The sequence below is a fragment of the Microtus pennsylvanicus genome, chromosome 7 (genome assembly GCF_037038515.1).
Source record: "Microtus pennsylvanicus isolate mMicPen1 chromosome 7, mMicPen1.hap1, whole genome shotgun sequence".
Classification (NCBI taxonomy): Eukaryota; Metazoa; Chordata; class Mammalia; order Rodentia; family Cricetidae; genus Microtus; species Microtus pennsylvanicus.
Genome location: NC_134585.1, coordinates 71,794,497 through 71,820,032, shown reverse-complemented (window position 1 = coordinate 71,820,032; position 25,536 = coordinate 71,794,497). Strand labels below are relative to the sequence as shown.

At 40.3% G+C, this 25,536-nt stretch overlaps 1 protein-coding gene and 1 long non-coding RNA gene across 2 annotated transcripts in view; one reads left to right on the top strand and one right to left on the bottom strand.

The window, feature by feature from the left end:
• Adgrl2 (adhesion G protein-coupled receptor L2) overlaps positions 1 to 25,536 on the bottom strand; it is a 612,895-nt gene that overhangs the window by 426,560 nt on the left and 160,799 nt on the right. The window lies entirely within an intron of this gene.
• LOC142854806 (uncharacterized) overlaps positions 10,722 to 25,536 on the top strand; it is a 91,655-nt gene continuing 76,840 nt past the window's right edge. The window contains exon 1 of the long non-coding RNA XR_012911374.1: positions 10,722 to 10,739. This is a non-coding gene — a long non-coding RNA (uncharacterized LOC142854806). The remainder of the gene's footprint in view (positions 10,740 to 25,536) is intronic.

Sequence of the window (25,536 nt, the reverse complement as noted above, 5' to 3'; positions counted from 1 at the left end):
CAGTACTTCTAACTGCTGGACTGTATCTATAGTCCAAAGGTAGTTCAGCTTCTAACCGTTGTATTTTAAGTATCTGTGGAAGAGAAATGAAAGGCTAGTGTTGGTGGCATTCCTTGTGAGATGGACAAACACTCACTTAGGTGCCCATTAGGTATTCTACAGCATGTTGGCTCGGCCAGCTTCACAGGTTTTCAGCCTCTATGCTGGTATTCAGCAGGACTTCATACTTGGTTTCACTCTCTGGGTTCACTCACCTACCTGAAATCTGTAGTGGTTTTCTCTTAGAGATTGTATTTCGCAGTGAAGTTGAATGACGTGTGTGTGCTAATCCTTATCTCCTCATTTGGATATGCCATTTGTGATACACCAGGTCTGCTTGGTGTTACGTATGTGTGGGAGATCAGCGTGTTGAAGTAAGTACGCTTCACCTGCGTCCAAGGGAGGGTTCGTGGAGAAAACATAGAGGAAAATTTGGTTGTAAGACAATGCAGATTCTGTTTCCTTCAGGTCTCCTTATTCCTTAGGTGACAATGATGAGCATACATGTGAAACAAGACTTGAAGTCAGAGCAGTTGTATTTGTTCTGTGTGGTGAACGAAGTGCGTGGGCACCCTACAAAACACGAGTTCTCTAAGTCCTTTATGTCCACACAACCCAAGCTCCCATTTGCATTAAAAATTGGCAAAATAAAATTGAGAAGTAGAATTCTGGTAATAATCTATAGCCTTTCCTAGGACGTTATGTAGCCATAGAAACCATGACATGCCATGAAAGAGGCAGAGAGAGAAGGGTAAAGGAAAGCTTTCTACTCAAAGACCTTGAAACTATTTTCTCAGTGACCTTAGACTAAGAGATGCTATGTTTAAGCTACTCTGAGCCCAACACACAGTACAGCTGGCTCTGAGAGCAGGAAACCCTCTCTTAGGAGAACGGAGAGTGGGGTGTGCTCCTATGTGCAATGGTAGTATCAGCTCCTCACCTTTTCTAAATTACTTCATCGCTGCTATCTCAATGACAATAGTGAACAGAACCTATTCTTAGGGTATCAAGAATTGAATTGGAAAGCAAACCTGTCAGTCTCCTGTCATTGTCCCATTCAACTTTCCTAGTCAGTTTGATGGATGCCTTTCTGGTCCTGACATGATGTAGAGCCGCTGTTCCCGTGTGCTGCCTCCCTCCTGAGGAGTGAGACAAATGGCCACCAAGTAATGAGAAAAAGACTCGAGATAAACACTGCTCCCACACACATGGTCACCAAGGAGAATGCCACTAATTAGAGGCCAAGAAGCAAACAATTTGTAAATGAATTAGTAAATGAACAATACCCTAGGGGACCCAGTGAGTTCATTCGCTTTTAGAGGAAGAGCAATTTACCCATCTGTACCGGCGAAATCAATCCCTTGTTAGGACTGCTCAGTGCTAGTGCCTTTGGGTTGAACTTCTTCCTGTCCCTGGTACATCTGGCTAGCAGGGAGGAAAGCCGAGGGCCACAGTCTCCAGGTTATGGTTCTCATCTTCCTAGAGGCTCATGGTGAGTTTCCACAAGCTAATTGTATCAACACATCTCACCTAGGCTTGGAAAATCCCAGGACTACCATCACATTTTCCATATTGCCCAGACTGGCTTCAAACTGCTGGGCTCAAATGACCCTGGTGCTCCAGCCTTCTGAATGGGTGACTGAAGTGTAACACTAGCTCATGAATGTCTCCATTACACTCCAGTTATAATTTACAATTTGCTTCAGGCATCCTTGGGGGCTTTGGTCCAGAACCCCTGAGCACACCAATAAGCACACCAGCCTTGTCTGGGCTGGTTCGAATGGTTCTTATCTGGTCCTACTCTTTCCAGTCAAATACTTACACTAGTTTCTCCTACATTTTCAGACTGCCTCTCTGTTACTTACAGTGCATACTATGATGTGAATGTGGTATAATTATTTTGAACAAGATCATGTATTAAATGGAACTTGACCATCTTCATGATTGCATGTCTTAACAGGGCCTTTTGTAGCACACAACACACGAAAGCCCTATAACACAAACGGCCGAGTCTGTGAAGCTTTCCCCATCCATTTAGAACAGGCATTCGTTGGGACACATTTTGGGAAATGCCAAGCTAATTGCAAATCCTCGCCCTCACAGGGGTCTGAGTGTGCCTCTTAGGAAAGTGCACCCACCCCCTCCCTCAAGGGCTTGATGCTTTTAAGAGGTGGCCTTGTCTGTGCTGGTTAGAATGGTTCTTACCCTAGCCTACTCTTTCCAGGCTCCTCAATCCTTGACATTCACAGAGAACTATCTTTACTCCTGACTGTCTTTGTAACAAAGGTCACAGTTTTGGTAGCTCTGTTCTGGCTAATGTATCACCTATAATTCTTTGTGCTCACCCATCTGCCTCTCTCTTAATAGGGTAAGATAATTGATGGCAGAAAGAAAGGACTTAAAAGATACAGAATAGTAGGTAATCAGCTCCCATTTCTCTGAGTATTCACAGTATGATACTTTTAAATTGAGTTTGTATGTATGCGTGTTTACATGATCACCTGTACGCACACATACATGCACACATGTGCCTACAAGACAGACACAGTAGTCAGTCTTTAATCCCTCTGTACTTTAATTTTGATACAGTGTCTCTCACTGAACCTGGAACTCATTGATTGTCTAGATTAGTGGTAAGCAAGCCCCAGAGATCTTTCTGTGGTTGTGTACTCAACTGCAGGGTTACAGGTGCATGCCAGAGTTCGAAGTGATTGCTAGGAAGCAAACTCAGGCGCTCAGACACTCTACTGACAGCTACATCGCCAGTCTCCTAAAGAAATCTAAGGAAAATGGTGCCCTAACAGGAGTACGTCATACCTATCACACAGAATGTGGGCTTGGAGAGGTGGTTTAGTAGGTGAAGGGGCTTGCTCCCAAGCATGGCCACCTAAACTGAGCCCTGGAATCCACATGTCGAAGGAGAGAACTAACTCCAGCCAGTTTTACTCTCACCTCTACATGCACTCTATGGCATGTACATGCAGGCAAACACACACACGTATACACGTATATGCACACACTAAATGTAATCATTTTTAAAGAAGTTTATGAACAATTGCTAAAAGGGGACTTCATGTCACAAATGGGTCCTGCAGGAAGCCTTCCTTTGAACTTTGGGCACACATAGGCATAGACCTGGAGGCTGGGGACATTGGCAGCATAGAAATATCACAGAAACTAATACCTAGCGGCTGCTGGGTAGCTCTAAGACAAACTTTCAGAAACCTGTTGCATAAGAGATCTACTCTTCTTTAAGTGCTAAATGCTACTGTGCATCACAGTGAACAGGGAAGGTTTTGTAAAACTAAGTACTTTTATTCTTGTATTTCTATAGTAATGACATTAAGTGTGTCCTTAAAGGCTGAATATTGTACCAGTGGTGACATTTGACCCTGAAGTTATACTGTGTGTCAGTAGTGGTAACTGTCTGTTGTCTTTGGTACCAGGGAAGGTTTTGCAGCCAGGGTGGAGGAACACAATATTATCTAATTGGAGAACCACAAATCTGAGATTTGAGTATCTATCTATCTATCTATCTATCTATCTATCTATCTATCTATCTATCTATCTATCTATATATTTATCTATCTATCTGTATGTATACATATGTAGGTTAGTATGCATGCATATGTGTGCACATGGAAGCCATTGGTACCAGTTGTCTTCCTTAATAGTCCTCTTAATACTTCAGATTAGGCCTTTCACTAAACCTGGAGCTCAACCATCCAACTAAACTGACTGGCCAGAAAGCCCCAGGTATCCTTCTGTCTCCATCTACCCAGTGCTGCCATTACAGATGCAAGATTCTTATGTGGCTGACTGGGATGCAAACCTGAGTTCTCATGCTAGCACAGCAAGCATTTTACCAACTGAGCCATCTGCTTTGTCCCTAAGATGTGCCTCTTCACGCTATTTCTCTTTTCAGAGAGATAAGTGATTAGTTTTAGGTCTCAAATGCCTTCTTTGTGGTGGGGGAAATCCCCATTTTCCTCAGTATACTTGCTTCATCTTTTTTTTTATTGGTATAAAACTTGGTATTTTGATATCGATCACCTTGGTCATTTCTAACTACGTAGCTCAATGACAAGTACATTTGTCCTGTTGTGTGATGTCACCAGTATCCGTTTCTAGGCCAGACTCATCATGCCAGACTCTGAACTCCTTGAACAGCTCATTTCTACTCCCTCTTGGTCCCCAAGCCTGCAGATCACTCTGCCATTCTCCCTGTCTATGAATCGAATTATTTCAGTTCATAAAATTCCGAGTAAGCAGAATCATATCGTGTTTATCTGGCTTATTTCCTTTACACTAATATATTCAAAGTTCATCTTTGTTGCAGCATGTGCCAGGATTTCGGTTCATTCTGAAGGTTGAAATATATTGTGTTGTGTTTATGTAGCACATTGTCTAGATCCAGGAGGATATAGATGGATTTTTGAGGGGCAGCTTCCACTTTCTGGTTATTCAGAGCATGAAAAGTTCCCTTTATGTTTCTTTTCAATTCTTTTGGGCAATGCTACATTCCATATTGTGAGTGCTACCACACTCTTCTCCACAGTGGCTGCACAGTAGTAGGTTCCCATGGGTGCATCACGATGTTTTGCCATTCCCATATCCTTGCCTACACCCTCTTCTCTTCTTTACAGCAGCCCTTCTAGGGAGGAATCCTTTAGCCTTTTAGGTTCGTGAACATCTCTTCCCTTTATTCTGTGTAAAATTCTAGTAGTAAGCTTTTGAATCCTCTTCCATTCCAAGCATAAATTATTTCATCTTTCTAATCAGATCTGTTAGTTTTGTCGATAAAGTAGGGTGGTAGTCGACATATTCATAACTGGAGACTCTGTGAGCATAAAGTCTGTCACTATGGTTCTCTTTGTTTCATTATATTAACAATACCTACTGCCACGGAATACTGAAAGCAAATAGAAAACTACTATCTGAATTGTATAAAAAGGAACGCCAAATAGTTTCTTCTGACACCAATTTTGTTCATATTTACGGCAGGTGGGCCTCTGTTCAGGGGCTTGCTGGTGATGGAATCCATATATCTCTCTGTAACTTTCTGCATTCACGCTCATATCATGCGGCCTCACGTCACTTCATAAATACAGGCACTTCCTGCCTGTGGGGTTCTCGCAAGGGCACTGACTCTAGGCTCAAATGATGAAACATTGCCTTTGTTGGAACCAACACAGCGAGATGCTCCTATTAAATAAGACAAACAGGTGGCTGGATGTTTTGTGATCATTTTAACAATTGGGTTCAGGTTCCGTTCCCTCTTCTAAATTAACTGCAAAGAGATCTATCACCCAGGCCAATAACTTACCTGGTAGGTTGTATGGCCCTCACTGTCTCGGCCTCTGTGATCATGGGTGTGAATCATAGCATTTGTGCTGCCTAAGGCACCGGCATAAGAAAGCACAGCCTGGACCCGGCTGATTAAGCTGTAGCATAAAACAACACTTCAGTAGTCAGGCACATGACAGCTCACGATAGTTTATTGGACCAAAGAGTATAACATTGTAATTTACTTCTCTAATACATGTCATGTTCTCTCTTATTGTTTCCCTTATGGAGTGAAATATGCAGGAAAGAGATTGCTGTACAAGCTTCATGTGTTATGCCCCTCCAAAATTAGATGGTAACAAACTGTCTTTATTATCCTGTGCCTTTGGTAAGCTGCCACAAATCACAGAAGCCACGGCAGGTGAGCATCTAGTGACTTAGAAAGTCAAGGCAAACTAAAAGACTTCATGTCTCCGCCTGAAGCTATTTCTGAACTACGGTTGCAGCAAGACACAATTACTGCACTTTCTGACCCTTCCTTTTTATTGTGAGCTCCTAACCAATTTTTCTTTCTTACTGACAGGAAGCCAGGATTTATAAAGTCGGGCTTGATGCAAATATTTCAAGGCTTAATTTCCCCCTCAATGCAACAGCCTAAGTTGCTTAGTGTTTCGGTGAGTTCACTTTCCTCTCTAAACTGGGATTCATGGCTGCTCTCCCGCTGCAAACAGCCCAGTCACAGATAATTTAAAGAGAATAGCTTACTTGTTTGTCAAGCAAACATGTGTAATCTGATGAAATTATTAATGTCATAGTGTGAACCCTCTTCTCATAAATACAGTTAGCAGTGCTGACACTGCAATTAGACTGCAAATGCTCTGGCTCCCTGCTTATTCGCTCAATCTGTCAGTCCGGTGTGGGGGAGACAAATTGTGGCGGGCACTTGACAATGCACAAAAGAGATATAAACCTCGTCTGATTAAACCTTGGTGAAAGATTAAATGGTTCTGAATGTTTGTCAGATTCTTACGGTGTGACATTTTTTAACCAGTGGTAATAAAAAGTCCCGCTCAATAGAGGTTTTTAAAAAAGATTGCGGGGAGATCATATACATACGTCTACATGAGTACTGTACACGTACACACATGACAGACTCGGTGAGAAAGAGCAGTCTCTTTTCACCCCGGAATCAAGCTTTATCGCCATATCATAATATGCTTGCTGCTCTCTGGATGTCTATAGTAATTTGTTGGAGAAGAAATGACAGCTCACATGTTCCCAGGGTGACTGCTTCCTGTTATCCTAATCCATAGCGAGACACTGCTCATACTAGCCCATTCATAACAAGGGTCTCTGTTCTCATTGGGTACAACTGTCAATAAAAATGTCCCCATGCCTCATCTAGCAGCAGTGGAGAGTGAGTACACTCGTCTCCTTCAGCCTTATCATTTTTCAACTCACTTTATACCTGTTCTATTTTTGATATGAGGTCACATAAAAATAGACAAAGTAATAAATAATGGTTAACACGTAGACTATACTTTTGATAGCACTTCCTATGCTCTGGTTATCTCATATCCTCCCCATCCTTTGATTTTGCATACCATACAGCTCCTTGTATTTGCCCGCATTTGCAGATGAAGAAAGTGAGGTACAAAAAGGGGGTAATAACTTGCTAAAGTCAAGCAGGCAATAACAAGTGAATTAAGGCTTGAATATAAAGTATGGTCAGAGTACATGACATACTTGGGTGAAGCAATCATTGTAAAACTCATCACTTCATATGTTAATACTTTAATAAAATATTTAAAATTTAAAATAAAAGAGACTTGAATACAGACATGTAACAATATGAACCTAGTGGTTTAAAATTGTACCTGTTGGTACCATCTTTATCAAGAGATTGTTAGCCTTTCATGTTCTACAAGATCTTCTCAAATTTCCACTTAACACAGATAAATACTTGAATATAAAATAATTAAAAATGGATACTTTAAAAGTCTCCAGCATTAGGTACACATATAGTTCCAGCACTTCAGAGGCAGAGGCAAGAGAATTTCTGATGTGGGATTCCCCTCTGTATGCTGTGAATGTTTTACTACCATATTGGTTAATGAAGAAGCTAATTTGACCCATGGCAGGGCAGGATACAGAAAGGCGGGAAATCCAAGCAGAGACAGAGGAGGAAAGAAGGTGGAGTCATGTAGCCACTCAAAAAAGCAAGAGGTAACAAACCATGAGCCTCGTGGTAAAATACAAAATAATAGAAATGGGTTAATTTAAGATTAAATAGTAAAGTTATTTACTAAGAAGTCTGAGCTAATAGGCCAAACAGTATTGTAGTTAATATAGTTTCTGTGTGATTATTCAGGTCTGGGTGCCAGAAATGAAAATACAGTCTCCATTTACATATTTCCACGGGTCCAAGATAGCTTAGTGTGCATAGTGAGTACCTGGTTAGCCAAGGCTACATTGTAAGACCTTGTCTTGTAAATCTGAAAACAAGCAACCAAACAGTCACAGAAACACAAACTTATAATTAAAAATTATATTAAGGACTATACTAAATTGGATGATTTCTTTAAATATTAAAGAAACCTCTTGTAACTCAGTCCTTTAGCAACAGAAGCAAATGCAAGTGCATTCACTGAAAGAAAAAGGAGACAGGGAGTCAGAAGAGGTGAGCCCTCTCTACCCGAGCCTCGCTGGCTTGCAGCTAAACTGAAATACGAACACAGACAGCCTTTTGTACTCAGTTATGGCTGAAACCTCCTCGAAAATTTGGAAGGAACATACAGGATTCATTCCAATGCCTTTGTCTTCTTCATGTTTGCTTAGTAAAATGTGTACTAGGGCACTGTCTCCTCCACTGTAGGACATTTGTTGGGGGAACAACCCTCTTAGGAGGGCGGCAAGGAAAGCAGTCAGTAGAAAAAACCCGCCTTAAAGGGAACAAGCTGAGAACAAAGTGAGTTCTGCAAAGCGAGAAAAACACTTTCCATTGTGCTAAGCGCTGATCTCCCACTCTGAAAGTTCATTGTATTTATTTGTCATCAGAATAATTATTCTGCACTTGTTGTTAAGTCTGTTGCTTGCTTTCTCGGGAGCAGAGTCACTTCGCTCACTTCTAATCTCTGCCTTCTAAATGCGATAAGCGCTATAAAATTCCTTTCCTTGTATGGGAATTCTAAGGTCTTTTTTTCCCCCCTCAACAGCTTGAATTCCTGTATTCTGATTAAGATAGATGAAGTATTTGCATTCTATCCATATTCATAATCCTCTTTCAGAAGTCAACCTAAAATACCACACTTGTTGCCCAGGCACAGACAGCAATGTGCTAGCACACTCCACAGCTTTTTGTCTTGATGGATAAGGACCCTTCACTTTCAAATCCAACAGAAGAGTGGCCACTAGGTGAAATCAGCCTCTAAAAAACCCAGGACAATCATAGCGTCTCTTGTATGTGGCAGAATGATAATTAATGATCCCCCCTTTTATGCTACAGAAAAGAAGGCAGTACATTTGACAGACATGTTATTAATAGTTTCTGCCAACTTGCCATGCATAAAGGGTTTATTGGTTACAACACCAGTGTATGAAGACATTCTTTTCCTTGAAATGTTCAAGATGGTTGTTTTATGGATGAAAAATGAATGCAATCTGTCTACCGCCACTCAAAGTTTGGGTTTCAATAATAAAATTAAAATGAGTGTGACATTTCCTTTTGTGGTATTTAACCATCTGCTTCCTGCTGGTCAACGCAATGATGGCCTTAGCTAGGTAGTCTTCATTTAAGAAGACCTACCAATTTTGTGTCTCATGGATAATTTATAAAGATGTATTACTGATAAAGGCATATTGGCCATTGCTCCTCTGATAAAAGTGGATTCTTTCATCTTTGGTTTAACTTTTTGGTTTTTTTTTTTCTTTTTGCCTTGACAAATAACAATGGCTGCTTGGAACTCCTCAAGAACTAGAAATGTAGAGAGCATACGCAGGCGCAATGTACACCAGTGACAAATTCTTGTCAGGTGGGTTATGTATGTGACTTTAGGTAAGTGCCTGATATTTACTGACTTAACATTAATTAAAAAGATAGGTTCCCAAGTACTTTCTCAGCATCTAGAAGTTAAATCTATCGACTTGATTTACCCTCTTTTTAAACTGCTTCATGAAAGTTTTTCTTTAGGGTGTGATGGAGGAAGGTCATTGGTTAAAATAAAAGAAGCTGCTTGGCTCTCATTGGTTAGGAGATAGGTGGGAGGAGTAAACAGAACAGAATGCCGGGAGGAAGAGGAAGTGAGGTCAGACTCCACAGCCCTGCTCTCCGGAGCAGACGCCTCAGCAGAGACACCATGCCTTGCTCCCGGGCAGACACGCGCTATGAAGCTCCGACCCAGGATGGACTTAGGCTAGAATCTTCCCGGTAAGCGCACCTAGGGGCGCTATACAGATGATAAGAAATGAGCTAGTCCAGGTGCGAGAGTTAGCCTAGAAGATGCTAGGTAGAAATGAGCCAAAGCAGTGTTTGAAAGAATACAGTCTCTGTGTAATTATTTCGGGGCCGGGCAGGCGGCTTGGGGTTTTGGGGATGTAGCCCTGCCGCAGCGTTCCATATTACTACAAGGGTGGATCTGCTATGTTAATGATTTCTGTTCATCAACTAATCAGGAGGAAAAAAAACCACTTTAAAACAAATGGGTAAACAACGGTTTACTACATGGATTCTCAATAAAGCAATGGGAAAACTGCCCAGCAACTAGCCTAGTCCTCCTCACAGAAGGGTGGGAAGAGGAATGGTCAATATTTTAGTGAGTCTTTGGGTTTTGTGTCAGATAAGATAGAATTTAGAAATATGAAGCATTAGGTTCAGAAGTATTCTCATTATTGCCAAAAATATGCCTGGGTTATATTGCTTGTAATAATCACTTATTAATTTTATAATTGCTAGTGTTTGCTTGTATCTCCTACAAACTGAAGTTTTTAAAAGTCATCAATGGCTCAGAGGGAGGAGAAGAATGCAGCGAAAACTGTGTGTTTTGCACATTGATCTTTCATTTATTCATCGTCTCCAGGAATTTCCACGCAGGCACCCTTCCTGGGAATGTGTTAATGACATCTACCGTGATAACTGATTTCCTGCAAATCTTTAGTCCTCTGAGGGTGAATCAGCCAGGAGCGGAGAAGAAGAAGCTCCTCTCCGCTGTGCCTGCCTCGGCAGCGGCCCCCCACTCCCCTTCTTCTTCGCGAGATCCTCGGTGCTCATATTTTTCCTCCTGTATCAGAAGGAGTTTGAATGCTCGTCAGTAATTTCTAATTGTCTTCCTGTGTCACCGGCGTGATTCCCGTTGCGGACTTGCTGACTTCTGCTTACGGGGCAGATTAATTTTATTAAGCGAGAGCCGGTAATGGAGGTGAGCAGCTTCGTTTATTTGGGATGTGTCAGCTCTGAGCACTTTTTAATTAATGGCCCCGAGTTTAGACGCTGCAAAGAAAAATAAATGTAACCAATGTATTAAAATATCTCAGCGTGAATGAAAAGTGAGGGGGCTGGTGAAAGGTATTGATTCTTCCTGATCCATTAGTAGGTGTTCCGACAAGGGTGGCTAGCTAGTCTTGCAGACTTTCCAATGCCACCCCATTTTGGGGGGGGGGGATTCATTTTCTTAGAGGTTTATCCTCACTGATGACATGAAATAAAGCTGTAGGTGATCTTTTAAGTCTTCTCCACCAATAAAATTGTGACTGTGTTATTTCTATAAAATACATTAGAGATGACGGTAAAATTGTTTTATGGTGTGACTTTTGAATGAACATTTGATCTTGTCCTGGGGAAAGCTACTTAAGAGAAACCTGTCCATCTTCAGAGGAGGGACTCAGAGACTCCCAATTGGGCTATTAAAAGCAAGCATAGGCAGACCATAGCATATTCAAGGCATCCCAGCACCTAGGAACACGAGACAGGAAGATTTTGAGTTGCAGGCCAGCCTGAACTACATAGTGATATCCTGTCTTGCAAACCAAACTAGAAATACAAAAGGCAAACAAAATAACAATTGACAAAGTAAAAAAGACAAACACAAATGTATCAGATTTGAGAGGTGAGACTCTATATCTTCTTCAGTTTAGGGTGGAAGAGAAATTCTGAGGATGCCACTGCTGGTTGATTGAAGCAAGTCTGCCCCTTCAGTGACTGAAAATGTGCAACAACCTGACACTACCAGCTAGAAAGGGCCAACTTAATGTGCACAATTGACACTTAGGTAAAAGCCTTTGCAAAACTGGGTGCCATTAACTCGCCGAACACAGTCAAAACATGAGGGAGACACGCTAGGGAAGGCTGACTCCAGGGTTCTGATATGATCTTAAAGAGAAACCAGCCACTCCTGTTCAAGTGGCTTCTGGAAGTATCCATCTCCTTCAACATTTCCTTTTTTCCGTGCTGTGACTCAGACTAAGAACATCTCCACAGCATCTCTGCTTGGAGCAGAGACTTCTCATGAGGAAAATTATAAGACTTTTGGCACAGGGGAGAATCTATATAGACTAGAATTTTCTCTGTGTTTGCATGTGTAAAGGTACATGTGTGCATATGACCTGAGGCCGCAGGATAACATTGGTGGTCATGTAACAGTTACCTCCCCCCACTTCATTTTTGAGGCAGGGTCTCTCATTACTCTGATCCACAGGCCAGACTGGCTGGCCAATGAGACCCAGGCATGTCAACCTCCCTACTCTAATGACTGTGAGCTCTTTACACCATTTAAGGCTGTTTAGTATGCATTCTGGGGACAGAATCCAGGTCTTTGGATTTGGATGGCAAGCACTTGGTTTGACCCAGTACCTGACCAGTATTGGTATGTATGACCCTCATCTTTACCCCTCCCTTACCCATGTAGTACTTTCTCTGGCAGCTATTACTGATTTGTGTTATGATTTCTTTTTGATAATTCTGGCTTGCTCCACACAGAATGACAGAGCCAAGATTTAAATAGAAATGACTTCACTGACCTGTCTCAGTTGACCAGAGGCAAACTCATGCCCCAAAATAGCCTCCACTCCCTTCCTTCCACATATCCCAACAAAGGGAAGACACACACAGCCACTTTGTCTTTTTTTTTTCGATGTATTATACAAACAGAGCCCTTTGGAGAAGCAGCCCTAAAAATAGGTAAGCACAAACATATCTTAATATTTCATGAGCTAAAATTTCAAAGGCCTGGAATTAAAGATAGGCATGTAGCCAGAAATGTATGGGAAAAAATATTTATTGCAGCTTCAGATCTATAGCAGTAAACATTCTTTTCCCTGGGAGTCTATCTTTGGACTGCTGGGATACATTGGTTACTAGGCTGGATATGGTAACTGATAATGTCTCTACCAAGCCTTCTTAGGAAGACATTTCCCTGAGGCCTCCCCTCTTGACCTCGAGACAGGACTTCTCTGGCTAGGTCTGGATATTCTAGAACTCAGTTTGTAGACTAGGCTAGCCTCAAAGTTGAAGATTCTACCTGTCTCTGCCTCCCAAGTTCTGGGGTTAAAGGCATGTGCCACCACTGCCTGGCCTCACTGAAGACCTGTTATGTGTTTCTTTGCTTCTGAATTTTTCTTCCAAATCTCCTAGAGGCTTGATGACTGAGGTTTGACGAGCATATCTCTTACTTTTTTTTTTAAAGCTAAATAACCTATAAATGGGATTGTTTCTTGTGAGTAGATCACACTGCTTTTTGTTGTCTTTCAAAACTGTTTGCAGGCACTGTTTATTGGGTACATACCATGCATGGCTTTATTACAGGGCCAAACAAAACCCAGTATAAGTCTGATATCAGCAGAGTTGACTTTTGCTACCTATAGACTTTTCCATTCCAGAGTAAATGCCTTTCCTGTCCTGGCTCTGGACTGAGAACGAGAAACAGATGAAGGATGCTCGTGCATTTCTATACAAGCAAATTTAGGACTGATGTCAGCAGATCCCTCTATGTCGGGGCCTCGGAATAGTCTGTGGTCCACAATATCAAACGCCACATGTGCTTCTAAAACTTGTTTCTGAACCCAAAACATTGAGCTTCTTTCCCAATTCTGAGGATAATTGTATTCACTCAAAATCAGTTTTTCCCAGTTTAGAAGTGAAACGTTCTTAAGTTTAAATACCACATAGTGATCTTTTCCAAACAGAAACACTTTTGGACTTTGGTAAGCCTAGGCCCAAGTATAATATTTCTCATTTGGAATGACTTTCTTTTTTCATAGCAATAACCTAAGTATTTCTGTCTTATTGCATTTTTCATTCCCGTATGGTTTCAGTCAATACACTATCATTATCAGACTAAAACTTTTACATGCAACTGAATTTCAAACTTATAAAATACATACGGAACTATTTGAAAATTCAAATTTAAAAAGTGGGTAGAATCTAATGTGTGCCTCACTTCTTTGGTCATTCTGCAAAGAGATTTACATAAAATCCTTATTTATGTGTATCTCTTCCCTTTCTCTTCTAGAAATTTTAGTAATTCAAACTGTATACACAAAGTGATGAGTGTCTTCAAATATAATGAAAATATTGGATTGTACAAATATAAATGAACAGAACACTACTGCTGGCTGCTTTGTTATTATCATGTCTATGAGAAAGAAACAAGGCATTTGTGATGAACACACACATACACACATGCATACATATACACACATGTTTTTAAATAAAGCAGACATTTCTTCCATGTAAAATGTCAGGCATAAAGCATCGGTGTCTGTGAAGTCACTCCAGATCACAGGGTGCCTGCTGCAGGACCAGTTTCCATATCTACATCACTTTGACCAGTCCTAAACAAAACAGAGTATGGCAAAATGTATTCTTTTGTGAGCATAGAATAAATTTATGGTGCTGTTTCAATGTGGGAGCAAGAGGAAGGACTGGAAAATAAACTACCTGAAGTGGTGAGCCATTTGTCTTCCAATCCTAAATGAAGTTTTCTTTCTTTCTTTCTTTCTTTCTTTCTTTCTTTCTTTCTTTCTTTCTTTCTTTCTTTCTTTCTTTCTCCTTCCTCCCTCCCTCCCTCCCTCCCTCCCTTCCTCTTCCCCCTCCCTCCCCCCTCCCTTCCAATACCTGACAGGTCTCTGTCTACTATCTTAGGTAGACTAAGTGGGTAGACTAACGTGGCTCAATTACTTTCTCTTCCATTTAAGATGTTGAGTCATCTTCTGTCTGTTTTTTAAAAAATCTTTTAAGCATTTCTTCCTTAGTCTAAAATGATGTCTTTCCTCATCTCCACATTCATAAACACATATTCTTTATTTACTTATTCCCAGTTTAAAATAAAATTGCATTATAACTGCTGCTGCTTTGTCACTGCCTCCCACAACAAAATGCCAAAGACATGCCTAGCCAGGTGTGGTGGCACACATCTTTAATTCTAGCACTCAGGAGGCAGAGGCAAGTGGATCTCTGCTTGGAGTTTCAGTTGTTCAGCCAAGGCTGTTACAAATTCCTGTCTCAAACAAAAAAGAAAGAAAGAAATTTATTAATGAAATCTAAAGCATATCCCCTTCTGTTCCTAGCCGTTTTCACATGGTATATTTGTCTAACATGTAGCATGGAAGAGAAGTTTATTTTCTTTGCATTTAAGCAGTTATACTCAGGGGACAGGGCACTGAATCTCTCATAGAGAAATTTGGCAGTACAAAGAGGCATATTTGGATGTCTTGTCTAGGGGGATTGATGCCAGTATGTGGCAGGTAGAAACTGGGAATGGTGCCAAACATCCAGAGCACAAGGATCAGCTCACCATGCCAGAGTTATGTGGCCAAAATATCAATTTTAACCAAGAATATCAAATACCTAAGTTTGTAATACTTAGTTATCGATTATGTTGTTCGTGGACAGGAAGATTCTGTTGTCTTCATGTGAGAATTTCGTGAGTAGGGCAGCAGAGAACATTCTGGCATTTATCTCTTAGCTTGCCTGTGTGTACATTCACTTCATGGTAGACAGGGTTCAAATGGGGGCATATTCAACTTCACAAAACTACAGTTTTTCCTTATAAATGATTGTGGTGTGCCAATGAGATGGCTTAGCAGGTAAATATGCTTCTTTTACACGCCTGGTGACCAGAGTTCAGCCACTAGAACCCACAGAAGGGTAGAAAGTGAGATCAGAGTCACCAGGGTTGACCATAAATCTCTATATGAATGTTTCCACACACATATGCAAACACATGCTAAATTTTGAAGATAATCATGTTACTGATGTGTGTCCAAAAGCCATGGTATATGTTCTAACTTCTCCATATTCTCATAAATGCTTGAAATTGTCATGAAAAAAATATAAACCATTTTATAGGTTTAGAGCATCCAATTTTAATATGAACTTGTAGTCTCTTGATGACTAATGAGGTTGTGACCATTCCTCATGCCTATGACTATTTAGATAACATTGGGGTACTATTGGGGCCATTTGTTCCTTTTGGCACAAGATTATTTGCATTTCTTCTCATTTTTAAATGTATGAAGTCACTCCAACAATGCAGGAAAAATGAAAACTAGACTATAAGTCATGCTCACAGTATCTGCTTTTTCAGTGTTTTTTGCATTTGCCTTGGTGGGCATCTTCATCTCTACAGATGCTCTTTTCTTTCATATTGATTGTTGCTGGATGATTTCACACTCCAGATGGTCTGAGTTACTGTCCACTATGCATTCACTTCATTTATGGAGCTGGAACATTTCTTGATGTTTCAGTGGGGATTACTGGGATCTTCTGTGTATCTATGGAAATCTTCATGCCTTTTGCACTCTTGAAGAAAAATTTTGCTTGAAGTTCAATTCTTTGGTCTTTTCTTGCAGCCTTCTGAATATACTGATCATTGATCTTTGGTCCCATAATTATTTTAAGGATCCCTGGCATGTGATTGATCTCTCTGCCACACTTCTTTCAAGACTTCCCCCTCACCTTTTGAAAGCTTGATTAAAGTATGACCTCATATGGGACTGTGGAATTCTTCTCAGTTGAGATGTTTGGTGATCATATTGATGTGTCATATCAAATTGGAGAGGTTTTACACTTTCCTCTCTTCATGTATTCATTTCTATTCCTTCTTTACATTATCATTTTTGGAACTCCTACAATGTGCATATTGTGTACCTTGTCCTCTTCATATATTCATTTCCATTCTTTATCACTTTCATTTTTGGAACTCCTACAAGGTACGTATTATGTACCTTCTCCCACTTGATGGTATCTTACAAGTCTCTTGGGTTCTGCTTATCTCTTTATTTTTACAGAAACCACTTTAAATTCTGTTCTTCAATCAATAATTTCTATTGTCTTGTCTTCAAGATTACTAATTCTTGTCTTTCCCTGAACAAATCCACTTTAGAAACCACCTAGTTTTTTTTCTTTATTTTTTTTCCAGTTGGCCATTGCATTTCTTAACTTCTGATTCTCTTCCTCTTCTCCCACCTCTCCTCTTCCATTTCTTCCTCCATTTTTCCTCCACCTCCTCCTCTTCTCCCATCTTTCTTCTTTCTCTATGTTCTCTTCTTTCTCACTCTCTTCTCCACCTTCCCCTGCTCTTCCCATCCTGCAGCTATCCTCCTTCTCCTCCTCCGACCCCCTTCTCTCTATTCTTCTTTCATGTTTTCTCTGTCTCACCTGATAGCTCTATTTTGTTCATAAACATGTTCCTGGATTCTTCCCATTTTCTGTTAGTTCTCCATCTTAAGACAGCAATTTCAAAGTTTTTGTTTAATAAAAATAAATGTGCTTTCAGGTCTCTGTAGCAGGTCTTTTGGTTTTCATTGTTGAGAAGGACCAGAGTGCTTTGTTTCTTTGTATGTGGCATTTTTCCCTTTTTTTTTCATTTTGAAAGGCAGACTTTGGGATCTATTATGTGACTATAAGTATATATATATATATATATATATATATATATATATGTATATACATATATATATATTTCACTCTGAGAAATCACATTCTTCTCTTTCTCTGGAGTTTGTTGCTGCTTGTTAATGTTTTTGCTTGCAGCCTTTGTTTGATTTATTTTACTATTGTTGACTGTCTCTGTGGCAAAGATCAGCCAGAAGTATAAATTTAACATATTTTCAGGTATTTTCTGAGCCTTTCCCTGGGAATATATAGTCTCTTTCTAATTTTTCTTACATTTACAGTTTCCTTTGAATGTCCCAGTTTGTAATATCTGACTCCCAAAAGAGGGGCAAAGAAAGAGAGAAATAAAGACGATACACGGAGTGCTGGCCCTTTAAATCTCTAGGAAGCCCCTTACAAGTCTGTTTAGTCAGAGGGGGAATTTAGCATCCACCAGTACCTACCTGCCCACCTTGATTTCATTGACTAGAGCAGAAATCTCCGAGGGTAGGGTGCAATAGTTTCCCTTACTAATCTAGACTGCTGGATTGAATATGTTACTCTATGTGCCTAGGAGACTCTCAGTTTCTGAGGATTTGGGAGGAAAATCTCCTTTAAGCCAGGAGACATGTGTGCAGTCTTCTCTGTGCTCTTCTTTATTCTGTCCATTTCCCACCTAAACGAGCACCCAGATAACCTCCATGTCAAACTCAAGGTGGAAATGGTTGTGTGCACCGGAAGTGTCATTAAACATACATCTTTGCTTTTCAGGAAGGCCTGCTATTTGCAAACATTTTTAGGTGGTTTGGGAGGCTTGAACCTCGTGTTCTTTGTCCTTTAGTTTTACTTTGTTTTAACTTCTGGTACCACTCAGCCTGCTCATTATCTCGATGCTGTAGCCTTAACATTTTTTGCTACCACTGTAAAGTCCTAACATCTTCAGACAGGCACACACTCCTGCTGAGTTAGCAGGTGAAAGAACTCAGCTATTTAAAGCTGGGCCTGGTGGTGCATGCAAGTAATCACAGCACAAGGAGAAGCCGAGGCAGAGGACAGCTACAAATCTGAGGTTAATTTGAGCCATATAGCTCTAAGAGATGCTCAACCGGACCCTGCCGTAGAAAATAAAAGCAACAAAATAACTCAAGCATTTAGAAATTTGCCAAATAGGAAAGAGACTTTCTAAGTTCTATGTATGAAGAATAAATTCCCAGGAGCTGAGAATGAACAAGAAGGGTGGTATGGTGGCCTATTCTATAAATTTGGAGAAGAGAAATAATTTCAGAACCATATATAGAATTCTGGGAGAAAAAGTAATATATCTTCTGGTACCCATTTCAATGAATTCTAGTCACCTAATAGCACTGTACACGATATTCAGGCTTTTTCTAAATGTAGATGATACTCAGCATGAGCCTATAAATCATTGCATTTAGCCTTTTGAAGCTCAGCACGTGTACAATATTTTTCTGCAAATTAGTTAATACTTAAGGCAAAGATGGCAATGATGTGCAATTCTCTGCTGGGTCGACTTTAGAGACAATTTGTAGACCACCCCAAAATACTCGCTCTTTTTAACCAGTGGCCAGGAGCCTGAATAGAATTATAGAAGCAGCTGGTCTCCTCCTTTTGAGGTGCCTGCTGTCAGGTGAGGATATAAGCCTTGTGCATAGAGGACATCAGTGAAACACAGCAAAGCTCAGAGACAGAGGCGACATTCTGTTTGTGACAATGCTACTTTTTCTGGCCCAAATTATTCATCTGCTCTGGTAAATAGTGTTACAAGTACTCAGATTGGAAGAAAGGCACAAAGGTATCCAGTTTTGACCCGGGAACCAGGCAAGCTGAAGTAGAAGGCTCACTTGAGACCAGAGGTTTGAGGCCAGCCAGGCTACCATGTGAAAAAATTTTCCCTCTAAGATACAAACAAAATAAAACAACGACGGGGAACTGAACTCCTCTTACATAGTTAGAGTCCTTTTGCTGAAGCTATTGAATGGAAGATGTAGGTGTGTCTGTACGAAATGTTTGCATAATGGCTCAAAAATGGAGAGAAGACTGTAGAAGCGTGTGTGCCCCACAGACAACAGCATGGCTACCCAGGGGTGGCTTCTTCCCTCCAGGGATGTGGGGCCATTGTTCTTGTAAGAAATAAAACAATGTAACTCAAGGCTCCAACACACCGTGTAAGACAAAAATAGCTATGAACAGGGGCTGACACAAGATGGCAATTTTACTTAAAATATCACAAGGGTCTATTTTTTTTTGTAATTTCTTTTTTGTAACTCATAGTTCCTGAGCATAAACTTTGTACCTGATAATGTTGTGTCTCAAGGTCAAGAGACTGAATGAACTCTCCTGTAGATCACATGTAGATCTGAAATTCCTAGTCTTACTCCATATCAAGTGTATGGTTGAGCACACAATTTTAATAAGTGATAGAACTCATATCACAAATATATTTCTATGGTTCCCTTAAATTCCCAAGACCGGAGTAACATGGACCTTCAGTCCTTTCATGTAATTCATCATTACAGAGTGTGGCTCCACCTTTAACCCTTTCTGTACTCTGATATTAAAAATTTCTTAAGTCTGATTTCTTTTGCTATTTTCAATTGCTGGAAACCACACAGATGTGTAACCTTGTTTTAGTTCCTTGAACACACAGCTCTTTCTTTCTTTCTTTCTTTCTTTCTTTCTTTCTTTCTTTCTTTCTTTCTGTTTTCTTAGTTCTTGAATTCAACTACCCACTCTAGGCTGAACCTACGTCATGATGTACTGAAGGACCTTTAAATACCATGGTTGGTTATTGCATGTAAAACCTCTAGTTTATATCTCAAGTTTGTCTCTAAATCATGTTTCTTGTTCAATTACTATAATTTTTAGATGTTAAAGATTTGTTTTTATCATTTTCATTCTTTCTGCGTATGTGGCTATGTATGTAAGCATGGTGGCCAGAAGTGTTGGGTCCCTTAAAGCTGGTGGGACGGATAGCAGTGAGCTGTGGGACATGGAAAAGCAGCTTTGCGCTCTTAACTCCTGAGCCTTCTCTTCAGTCCACTAGCTCAACTATTGAAACAAAACGAAGCATCACACCATGCACAAACAAAACAAACAAACAGAAAAACCCAATAACACCTTTTCTAGATAGTTTATACATTAAAAATTACGTACGTTTATACTTAATAAAATTTTGCTCAGGGGAAAGATCCCAGAGATACATAAACTCTAGGTTTATTGAGGGGCAAAAATGGCTTTTTGGAATTTAGTAACTGTTTTTCCAGTACCCTACATAGAAGGATGGAAAAGGCACTGTAACGGTACATTTTCCCTGGCAAGCCAGATGCTTTTTCATTTTAAAAGGATGTGCTCAACAGGGTATGATGGTGTGTGCCTACGGTCCACACACCTCTGGAGGCTGAGGCAGGGGATCACTTGTCTCAGGAGTCCTAGGCCAACATTAGCAGCTTAACAAGGGATTCTTCCCCAACCAAGTAGCAGTTTCTGCCAACCTGTGTTCAAAAAGCAAGAGCCAGATGATTATCTGCATTGCATACAAGATAACTTAATCCATCAGAGGCACATAGGCAATACACACCGCAGTACGGAAAACTTACACTGGCTCTTTCTGCCACTGGTTTTACTCGGTGGTAAAGAGAACTCTCCCAAATGTTGCTAAACACATATGAATCCTTGTAAAGTAAGGGTGGAACATGTCTGCCATCTGATCCAGCACTTAGGGCTGCTCAGACACCTGTGGATTTAACAGTTTAGATGTCTACAAGGACCTGCGTTGGAGTTTTCATGCATAGAGCCCAAATGAAATGAATTACTGCCATGGACAGTCCGTTTTCTTCCCCAGTCCTGTCAGCTGTTTCTACCACAAGAAGAGTCCAAGATATAAGAATGAACTCTTTAAGGAATTAGATTTCACAACAACTTAAACACACACACTTTGTGCAATGTTGATCAAAGGCTCTTTCAATTTCCCTCTTAAAATTAGCTTTGTAAAAGTGAAGGATGGCAGATTTAAATCTTTCGCATTCTGTGAGTCTCCACAAGGAGCACTCAACCGGTACCCATCAGGGAAAGGAAGCTGCTTTCCTTCCGTGGGAGGCATAAAGCTTAGCCTGTGGAAGCCGGTACTTTTGGAAACTTATACCCTTTCAATATGATTAAGTACAGCCACAGATTTGTCCCGATTAAGTCCACCACAGTTGCTCTTAATGTGAGCATTTGTTTATCTTCTCAAGCCACGGATGCCGTTAGAGAGACGAAGCTCAAGGCTCAGACACTTCCAAGCAAGCTTGTCTTATCATGGGTAAGTACGCGCCGCACCGTCTGTTTCCCTGTGCCTTTTAATGAGTTCGTGAGAGAAAACAGGTTTGAAAATGCCTTGTTTAAGCTCAAGCTTCAACATGAGAAATAACCTGCTCCACAGCTCTCTAGTTTCTAGAACCTACTTGTGCTTTGACTGTCAGCTGAGGAAATGTGGGTGAGACGTCACTGCCTGGCTCATTGCTTTGTTTACACGACGGTGAACCTGTGTTACAATCACTCATGGAAAACAGTATTTCTGTGCATCTTAGAGGTTTGTGTGTTGCTATGAATAGCCCTGTTGTAGTAGTTTCTCAGAGGATTGACTCATATGAACACCAACTTTTTGCCTGGCCTTGTCTCTCTCTTTCTTTCCCCCCCTTTCATGCCTCCCTCCTTCTGTCTCCTTCCTTCTCTGTTTCTTTCCTTCACTTCTTTTTTTATTTCCTGACAGGTTCTTGTGTGTTCCAGGCTAAGACATTTTAAATGAAGTTAAGGTAACATATCCTACATTTGTATGTGCTTGCTAAAAAATGTTTTCTATATAATGAAAGTATAATGTATAAGTTTAATGCACATATAAAATAGAAACATATATCATTAAGGAATAAGGTATAAAATAATAATTTATAGGAAAGAATTATTTACAATTTGTCTTTAATTAGATGTCTGCCTATTGTCTGTTGTGTTCACAAATACGAAGTAGGGATGTATTCATGTCATAATGTATTGAGGGTCGTATAGTTTTATTATTTATTTATTTATTTATTTATCAATCACAGTGCTAGAGGTTAAACCCCAAGGCTCTGCCCATGCTGGGGAAGTACTCTATCACTAAGTTTCATCTTCACCTGTTATTTTAATAGTTTTCTAATTTTAAATCATACTTGTATAATTTATAAGCATTGATAATAATGAAAGTGCAGATTAAAAGTAAAGGCAACACACTTAGTTAATTCCTCCAAGGTGAAGTTGAGTTCAAGGTCTTGTATAACATTTATATTTCAGCATTTTGGTTTCAAACTCAGAATTATACAAGTAAGATGAGGTTTATGTGGTCACTGACCTTGCTTTGTAATACTCTGGATTGCAGGTTTAGGATAAAGGTACAATAGTGATCGCATATTCTTTAAGAAAAATGTGCTTGGATGGTAAATAAAATAGATGTATTTTAAAGAACATACTGGGCCACTATAATGAATCTTTTATTGGCAAATTTTCAAGAAGTATATGGTGACTTATTTAAAACCCCTAAAAGAGATGCTGCAGCTTATAGTTTATTTTGGTTTTGCTTCTCTTCTTCCTCTTCTTTTCTTCTCCTTTTTCCTCTTCCTCTTCCTCCTCGCCTTCCTTCTTCTAGTGTTGGGAACTTGTGCTTGCTAGACAATTTCTCTACCACTTAGATAAATCCTCAACTCTTCTAATCTGCTTTCTACCAGAATTAGCCAGGATCTGCTTCTACTGACCCAAGTCATTAGTCAGTGTAGTCATAGCACAACTAGCTTATAAAGAAGCAGAGTGGCTGACTGGTGGGGCATGTTGGATTTGACCTTGTTCAGGTAGTCTGGAGATCAGCCATGCACAAGAGCCCAGAACGGCAGTTGTGAACACAGTAAGTATGTCTGGAGTCATCAACAGAACATGCAGATCTGGGCGGGAAGGTCCTAAGGATATGTTGGTAATTGGCTTGAAAAAAACTGGGAGGTGTGTGAGATTGGAGAGAGAGGAGAGAGGGCTGAGCATTTAGGAAGAGATGGAGTCAGGAGCAGGTGGACCAGGAACATCACTGATAATAACTCCAAAGACGCTGGATGTAATCTGCGGTTTGCCGAGTGTTTCCGACCCTCCTTATAAACCAGCCCATACGGTAAATGGGGCCCGAAGTGGGTTAGGGAACATTGTAACCTCATTCCACCTTATTTAGCTATGTGCCAGGGATCTCAGCAGGTAGTTCAATTAACTTCCACTAGTTAAATGAGATGAAAATGAGGTTACCCAGATTGACAAAACTCGGTGCTGTTCCCTCTTCCAAATCAGGAGGGGCTAGGCTCTGCGTGGCAGTTCTAGCTAGTGAGGCCCCAAGCAGTTACAGGTCTGAAGTGAACAGGAGCTTTGGAGCTCAGGGCCACAACTCCACCCCGCAGTCTCAGCAGAGACAGGAAAGTGGCGCGGAATGGATGGCCACTGTAGTAACCATGATGCCAAATGCTCGTTGCCTGCTTCTTCTTTTTCTCTCTTCCTGCACAGGTGCAGGACCTCAATGGAGAAAACCTTCCCGTGTGACTTCATTTTATATCTGACAGAATATGAACAGTTTCCTTTTTGGAAAGCCTGGATTTTGTGAGATTATTTTCCATTCAATGATGGTGTTTCTGAGTTTAGAAATCTCAATTAACTCCACTGTTATTTGCAAAATAATGTTCCAGAATCTGCAGCTACTTTAATATGTTTAAAGGTTCACTAAATGGGAATAATTTTTTTTAAAAAAATCACTTAATAAACAACTGTGTTTGGAGGTAGGCAAAGTTCAAATTACGTTCCTTTAATTTGTATCTATTTTCAATTTCAGCAAATGGTTTTATGGGTAATGGCTACTTTTAACAGATAAAGGAATGACATAAATGTTGAAATATGCAGCTTGCCTTTTTCTGCCTCAGTTTCCCCTTCCACAAAAGATGTTTAAATTTAAAAGTAAGAAAGTGGTGGTTAATTTTGACTGTCAGCTTGGGGTAGCCTAAGATCTCCTTAAAAAGGGATCTCATCAGGGATTTTCTAGATGAAGTTGTACATAGAGGCTTGTCTGTGGGAGACATTATATTAATTAAGATAATTGAGGTGGGAGACCTGACTACTATGGGTGATAGCAAACCCAGGCAGAAAGGGGCTCCTGACATGTAAGAACAGCATTAGCAAGCTGAGCCTAACCATGCATTCCTTAATTCTTTGTCTCTTAACCGGATGTCTGTGGCTATCTACCTCAAGTTCCTGCCAAGCTGACTTCTCCACAATGATTGAGTGTAATGTGGAATTTTGAGTTAAAATAAACTCTTTCTTCCCCAACTTTCTTTAATCAGATAATGTGTTACCAGAGCGGCAGGAAATGGAACTTGGAAGAGGTATCAGACTATATTGTTCTGAAGAAGAAGAGATGAATTTGACAGAAAGGCTTTGTAGTTGTTAGCTATTAAATAAATGTTAAAATAGATGTTAGCTATTTCTATTTCATTTCTGTGGAGATAATGATAATGAAGCAAATAGAGTTTTAAAAAAATACTATGTCAGGACTGCAATGCTCTTTATATCAAGGCCATATGATAAAATGTGTATGTATTTGCCATTAAATAAAAGCAACTCTCTTTTCCATGATGGTTTTGCTTTATGGTGTGTGTGTGTGTCTGTGTGTGTGCACACACATACATGTGTCTGTATTTGTGTGTATTATCTTTTCTGCTTGTAATCCCTGTACTTTGGAGGGCACGGCAGGAAGGTCATGAGTTTGCCTAGGCTATGCAGTGAAAGCAAGTCATAATATAGATAAAATAAATCCCATCTGTGTTCTACAGAGGGAAAAGAGGCTTGTGTGTTCTGAAATTAAGATTTTTATTGTGAGATGCTACTAACTCACAAAAGTCATGGAGACAACAACAGATGCTACATAACCGGCCAGCAGAGTGTTTGTGATGGATCTGGGAATGCATGCAAACTCGTCTTTTTGCCATAAAGTGTATTTCCTATGTTAACTACTTGAACTGTTGTCTTGTCTCCTCTTTATAATGCTCAAAGGAGTTTGTCAGGACTTGTCTACTTCATAAATGATGACCCTATTCTCTGTGTGGTGTGGTTCCTTTAGCCCAAGGAACCAGAGTTAATAATTCCAGGTTAGAGCCTGGTGCCTCCTATTGCTGTGGGTGGTTGTGTATTGTTTTCAGATGTTGGTCCAAGGTGGATTGGCCTGATGTTGTGTGGCAGAGGCCAGGCCGAGACCTGCTTCTTCCACCCCAATGTTTGATAGAATCTGTCTACACTGT